Source organism: Colius striatus, chromosome 11 (genome assembly GCF_028858725.1).
Source record: "Colius striatus isolate bColStr4 chromosome 11, bColStr4.1.hap1, whole genome shotgun sequence".
In the NCBI taxonomy this organism is placed as follows: Eukaryota; Metazoa; Chordata; class Aves; order Coliiformes; family Coliidae; genus Colius; species Colius striatus.
The window spans coordinates 16,317,602-16,325,161 of NC_084769.1; positions in this window are offsets into that span (position 1 = coordinate 16,317,602).

Genomic DNA, 7,560 nt, shown 5'->3' on the forward strand with positions numbered 1-7,560 from the left:
GAGTACTTCACATTCACCATACCATTTTCTGCAATTTGATTCACTGAAGTCCTACCCAAATTAAACATTTGTTATGTTATTGCTTCACATGGTGGAAACTCACTAATAGACCCCTCTTTTCTGTGCCAGTAGAATGAGGATAATCTGCTATTTTTCTTCTTTTTTCTAGCCAAATAATTTCATACATTTATTTAGTCTCTCTCTCCCCCTCATAGTATTAGGTGGTGAAATGCCAGCATCAAAAATATTTTTAACTGTACATAATACCAAATTATTCATCAACATAATTGCACTAATTACAAGCACTATTCTTGTGTTCCAATGTAGCTCACTGTCATGTCAGATGAATATCTTTACTCTATATCCACCAATAATGCCTGATCAGTTAAGATGACCCAATATCAGAAGATTAATAAAGTGGTATTCAACACACTGAAATTGCTCACTGTGGGCCAAAAAATCCACAGTCTTGCAAACATACAAATGAGTCATTTCGTTTGGCAGAGTATAGCATGGCTGAATGAGACCTTTCCTTCATCGACTTCATCTTACATAGCCAGTGACTAGATAAATGTAGCCATTCCCTGCAGTCTTAGCTGGTGTAGTGATTGATCAGCTTCCTCGTGATATGAATAATAAAGCTTTGCTAGCTGAGATTAACGGCCTAGAAATCGGCAAAGTTGGGTATTTTGTAACCACCTTTAAAAGACAATGTAGGTTACAAGTGAGACAAACTAGCTAATGATTATCGCTCGGACTAATTTGGCGCCTTCATTCTGTACCAAGAGAATTGTATGTTAATTCAAACAACTTAATCTGAAAACAACTGGTGTTTGATAGAGTTATCAAGATTCATATGCATTTATTATCTATGAGTTTGTGATAATAACATAAAAGAAGCATCTATAAGTGGGGTAGTGAAATATTAATGGTGTTTTCAGTGGTATCTTAGGTGAAGGTTTTCATCCAAGCCCTTCCAGATACATTTAACTAATTCCCCAAATACATTTTTGATTCTCTAGTAATGTTTCTTTTTTCCATCTCGGATGAGACTATCTCCTCAGTATTTGGGAAGGAAATTCAAGTAGACAAAGACTTTCACAAGCTGAGCATGAAAGAGACTTGTCTAAATGTTTTTTAATCTTCCCTTTGTCTACACCTGCAGCTGTAAACAAAGGTAAGCACTAATTCAGTTAGAAAAACAAACAGCTGATAACCAATTGCCAGAAGGAACCTAGCTGCTAATGTCAACATGGCTGAAATCTAAGCATATTACCTAAGAACTTATTGAGGAAAGTTCTTGGGCATCCCTTCTTATCAGCTTTCCTTAGACTCAGGTCAAAGATTTCTCTTCTGTCATAAATTAACATCTTCAATGTACATTGTAGGTGTTTTACTTAATTGCACACCCTCTATTGTCCATATTACCATTTCTTCCATCCTTAATAAACTGTAATTTTTTTAAGGCTAGATTGCCATAATTGTGGATGAATCAGTGCTGATGTATTATCTATTTCTCCATCAACAGTTTCTTTAGCACGTAAGTCACATTCTCTGTCTACAATCCTTCATATGTTGGCATGGTTTCCAATTTTAAGAACATAAGCATTTGATATCAGGAAAGATAGCACACGATGCTATTTTTCTGACCACTTGTAACAGTAACTTGCTTCTGGATGGGTTTTTTTGTGTGTTTTGTTGTTTTGGCTTTTTTTTTTTTAAATGTATGACCTATAAGAAATTCTTTCATCTGGGCACCACTTTGTCTCATATTCTTATAGTTTGTCCACTTTGTGTCCCAGTGTGCACTTTAAGCTATACAAATTTCCCATAAATGCTAACATTCAGATTAAATATTAAGATAATGCATATCAGGTTAGTTTATAACTCTTATAACAAGATAACTTTGTTTAAATATACTTTATTGCAGGTTATCTGCATTATTTTCTATTTTTCAGGACCTAAGAGCCCCCACAAACTTTCTGCAGTTCAGCTCACAAGTTGCAACCTGCATCCAAATCCCGATCAACATTTTGCAGACAAAGAAACTTAACCTTCATTAAATGTATTCCAAACAGCTACTACTGTGTACTGATTTCTTGAAGTTGCCTGAGCAACTTGCTTTCTGAATAATTAATGGTCAATGTGAGCAAAGTTGGGCAATTTCATAGCTCATGTCCTACATAAAGGAAAGCACAAAACTTCTTGACTTTCATATAAACGTTTCACTCACACTCCCAAAGTTTTGCAATTTTTACTCTTAAAAACATAGAACCAATGCAATCTGAACAATATGCTCACACCTTTCAGCTTCTGGTTCAGACTCCAATTCTCCATTTCACTAACTTGAAACAATAAAATGTTAAAAGCAGATCTTATCCTGAAACTGGGCAAATATTCTCTAGCAGTTATTTATCCCTTCAACACTTCCTTCCAAAATCCATGACTCCAGCCTACCTTTTATCTGAGTGAAGTGGGCTGTTTCAGTGAGTTTACACTTCAATTTAACTGTTTTCCAACTAGATAAACACATGGCAGCAAACAAAATATTTCAAACACTGACAAGATTGGCACAATACCCTTTAAATGTGGTCAAAAGACTTGATGTTTGCTGCAAGGAAGGACTGAAATTCACAATGGTGCCTGAAACAGGAAGAACGTCCCCCTCAATTTTATTTCCTGTAGTCTTTACTCTTATCTCACCTAGATGGTAATTGTTTCAGAGTAGGCACTGTCTTTATTCTGAATTTTGCATGATAATAGCTAGAGTGTAGAAGCTCAATGATTAACGGACTCTGTTAAAGAGAACTCTCAGCAGAAGGCATGCAGGGCTGCAAAGGCTGGACTTTAATGAGGCCTACATGAAACTTTGGACATACTCTACCACTTGTTACCTACAAATTCCCATTTTAAGCAAGAACATACAAAAGATGAACACAAATGTAGCACATTTACACATACGAAGTGTAAGAGTCCTTGTCAAACGAGTATAACAAAACTCCTCTATCTTTAAGAAGCTGTAGTAAGTACACTGCTTATAGCTATATGGGTTTTTTCCCCCACAGATGCATAACGATAGATTTTTCCTAAGGAACCCTATAAAGGCAGCGCCACCTCGTGGTACCAAAACCCCAGTGGAGAGTTTTCAGTTGTTTCCTTGGAGAAAATGACTGTTGAAAACCACGGAAGAAACTCTCGGATGAAATTCAAATACTCAAAATCTACATGTTTTCTTTTTTAATTCAGCACAAACGTGAATAAATATTTGCAAGCTCTGGGTATACATTTACGTATTACTTTATTAATACCCTTTGAAAAGGAAAAAGGTATGTGAATGTATGTATTAATCACAGAACAGTTTAGGCTTGAAAAGAGCTTTAACATCATCAAGCCCAACTGTTAATCTAGCACTTCCAAAACACTGCTAAGCCAAGTCTCCAAGTGCCACATCTACATGTGTTTTAAATACCCCCTGCGATGGTGACTCAATCCCTTCATTGGGCAGCCTGTGTAATGCTTGACAACTCTTTGGTAAAGGAATTTTTCCTAATATCTAATCTAAACCTCCCCTGGCACAGCTTGATGCTGTTTCCTCTTGTCCTATTGCTGGCAGCCTGGGAGAAGACAGACATAATCATAGAGGATAAAATATGTTTCTATTTTTGTGCATGGCTACATATAGACATAATTTTTTAGAAATTGCATTAAAATAGTTACTACTCACACCTTCCCATCTAACTTTATTATTTACTACTTCTAGTGTAAAATTTCGATTAAAATCTAGATATGAACAGGAAATATCAGCAACTTCTGTCTTCTTCCCTAATATTTTACAACACCCATTCCACTGAACCACAGACTGTGACACAGAGGACCACTTCAAAAAAATCAGAAGAGTCCAATGTGTTGGACTGGTCTTCTCTAGTGACTATGTTGGCATATATATTTATATCTGTCCTAAGCAGCTATACAGTGCTATGACTACAACTTGGTGGCATTTTAAATCTTAGCATATGCTTTTCCTATGACTCCGTAAATCCTCTGCTGACAATTCAGGAAGTGAAAAAAACCCCAATGCACCTGCCTCCATAGGAGCCTGCTAGTGCAAATGAACATTGTCCTGGAACACTGAAAATTAGTGAGTCATTATATCCCTTCAGAGTCTTTCTCTGAGCACACATAGGGGAAGTCTGGCATTACCAAAGATGTAAATCTTCACTAATTATATGATAGTATTTTTCTAAGTTATGAACATTATGTGGCAACATAATATAGGAAGGAAAAACCTCAATGGTCAAAACCAGTAGTAGCCTTTTTCTTTGATCTATGGTACAAATAGTACACACCAAGTGCCCAAACTGCTCTTGCCTTATCCCATTTCTCTCATCCTCCCTCATCCTACAACACAGACCACAGTTCACATCCCCAGTTCCTTAACCTTGATCTCAAGTGTGCTTCTGCAGATTATCTGATATACTGTGTAGCTCTCTTACTCCCTTTCCCTAGTCCTGTGTATGACAGCACAACTCTTTAGTTTCTAGCTCCAAAACACACCTCCAGTGCCTACTTCTCTCACATTTACAGCTGCCAGGCACGCTACTCTCCATCTCTGCAGCCACATCTATACTAGAGAATTTAAGGAGCTCCTAAGTTGCATCCACCACTGGTATACAATTTTGCTGGAGTTGTGACTGCTTCCCCATTGATCTCGTAGATTCCTCCCATGTCCATGTACCTACAACAGAGTAAGAAAAACAGAGAATGGATTGACTGAATACAGTGATTACAGCTAAACAATCCCTTTCTAGAATTCAAGTATTGCCCTTTACCTTAAGGAGTAAACAGCTTAACTTGAAGGTAGTTTTAGAAAACATTTATCTCCTCTCAATATTCACTTTTCTAGACTATGTGAATATTTTTGAGGATACATTTAGTCTCTTGCAGACATCTATGTCTCCACTACCTGCTACCTAATGTAACTGGAATGAGCATAATCAAGTCAGCACAGTTTTGGGTCCAAAGAAACAAGTTCTCCTAAGCACATGGTTACATAGCTTCCAGATATGTCAGGGCTAGATCTGCAAACTTGTGGTCTTCTTCAACCACAGGGAGGCAAAGCAAAATGTACTGTAGTTCAAACTTTTCTCCACTCACTGAAACTTTATTAACTGGATAATCTTAGTAGCTGCCTTACCTGTTCAAATCAAACTCCACCTTCCTTGAACACATAACCACACCGTATGTAGCACTACAGATGCAGTCTCATGTATTCTTCCCCAGTCTCTACCAAAGATTCTTTTTCTCATACATTTTAGACTCGTTTTTCATTATTTCAACACACATGCAATTTCTAGTCATCTGTGACTACCTGTGATTACATATTCCATTTCCAGCTGGTGATCTCTTAAAACAAATTCCTTTTATTCCCTAGATACATGTATCTTCCTATTAAGTTCCATCTCACTTCTACTACATTTCCAGCTCTGTTTTTTCATGTTCGGGGTATTTTTTTAATACTTTACCCCTTCAGTTTTTATATCATCAATACTATATATTAAACAATTATCATTAATAAAAACATTATATTAGGATCAGCCCTAGGGTGTTTCTTGAGTAACTTCGCCAGTAACTTTCCTCCAGAATGACAGTACTGTTAAAATAATATTCTCTCTCCTTCAGCCACACCTAAAATTCTCGTACAAGTCCCCATCATCTCTAGCTGAACTAGTAACTTCCCATGCAGCTGCGGATCTTCTAGTTCTACCCAGTAAGTTAAAAACTTTAAGACACTAAAGAAAAATGAATTATAAATAACAATTAAAATGAGAGCCAGGTCTTGCAAATTATGTATAAATATTTTATTATGTATAAAAGACAACATACATGGATAGATGCTCTATTAAAACAAATCCCAGGCTTTCTGTTTTCCTGAAAAAGATTCAAATGCTTTAAAGAGCACTTTAGAATCTCTCTTCTACAGCGATGTCTTTCTTAGGGACTGACACCACGTAGCAAATGCACTGCAACATATCAATGGCTGGTGTTTCCAATGATTCTAAGACAATGCAAAAGGAGGTCGCCATCCAGAATCCAAATTTGGATTTAAGGCTTGTCCATTTTGGTCCCCATGTCAACAAAAACAGGCAGAGTTATGGAATTAAATACTCAGTCCACAGACTTTTAAACAGACCTTTGCGAAACATCTCCTTTGGGATGTCAGCTGGCTCTGGCAAATATGACTTTCTTCATTCTATTTAAGATCGAGACAACTGGAAATCATAGTGGGAAAGGAGAAAAAAGGGAGTAATGTGAAGCCTTGGAAAAGAGTGCCAGAGGGCAAGCCCACTCAAGGAAAAAACTCTCAAGAGGTTACCTGTTTTTCTTGTAGTACATACATATGCTCGATACAGGATTAACACTTTAAAGTAAAAACATTTAATGTAAACATTTAATCTTCTCACAGATCAGATCATTTTTTTTAGTGTTGTTATTTTATATATGAGGTCCACACAAAGGAGATAAGTCTCTCCCTTCTGTCAAAACCTTGACAAGGCACTACAAAAAGTAGCCAAAATACTACAGTGTGGCAGTAGTAGTTAGCTATACAGAATGACATGTACACCAACCCCATTTGGACTTTTCATAGCTGGTTGTGCAAAGAAAACATCATTTTAAAACTGAGGTGCACAACTTTTTTCTAGTTGCATATGTCTGAAAAGTTTACAATTATCAGTGTGTAAACCACCGCACAAACAATAGTCACAGCCTGACATGTAAACAGACAGCTACATATAATTACACAGTTAATTTTCTATTAGGATATGCAGGTTTGAGCATGGTTCAAGGCATAGCACGATCCCAAGGTTTACAAGTTTTCTCTCAAAAGTGAGAACACAAGGTTAGTGCAGTGGTACTACAGTTACCTAAATTCTATAGTCTCCTGCAAGAGAGACTTTTCTGTTAGGAAAAATAAAACAACAATAAAAAAAACCTCCTTTCAGGTGTCCACTCTTTGCACTAAACACTAGATAGTAAAATAATCTCCAAATACTACAGTAGTCACGTTTCCATCCTACAGAAGGCAACTGTGCACCCTGCCTATGGGTCCAGCATGTTACAATGGGAAGTTTCCAGTTTTTACTATTGGAGAGCTGTGCAGACAGTCAAGAGTAGCATTTTAATTAACAGATAAAAATGTACCAGCAACTTCATTTTTATTGTTTACATTTGGTTTTGGCATAATATTAGCTAGAATAGTGAAAGTGGCTTGTGCTATTCCACTCGGGTTATGCTTTGGTGAAGAGGACAATGTTTTGGGTCAGAACTATACAATGTGACATCTAAACTTTTAAGGTTTTTGGATTTTTTTTTACAACTATATAGAAATGTTTTCTGGGAATTATTTTTGGGGTTTTTTTCTCTATTTCAAATCTAAAAAAAGTGATGTAAATTGGGGTTTTTCTTTGCTTACTGTATTCATTTTTTAACACATGTAGAGTGAATGTTTTTACAGACAAGACAAAAATTATCTCATAATTTCAATGTTAGTTGGAAACTTAC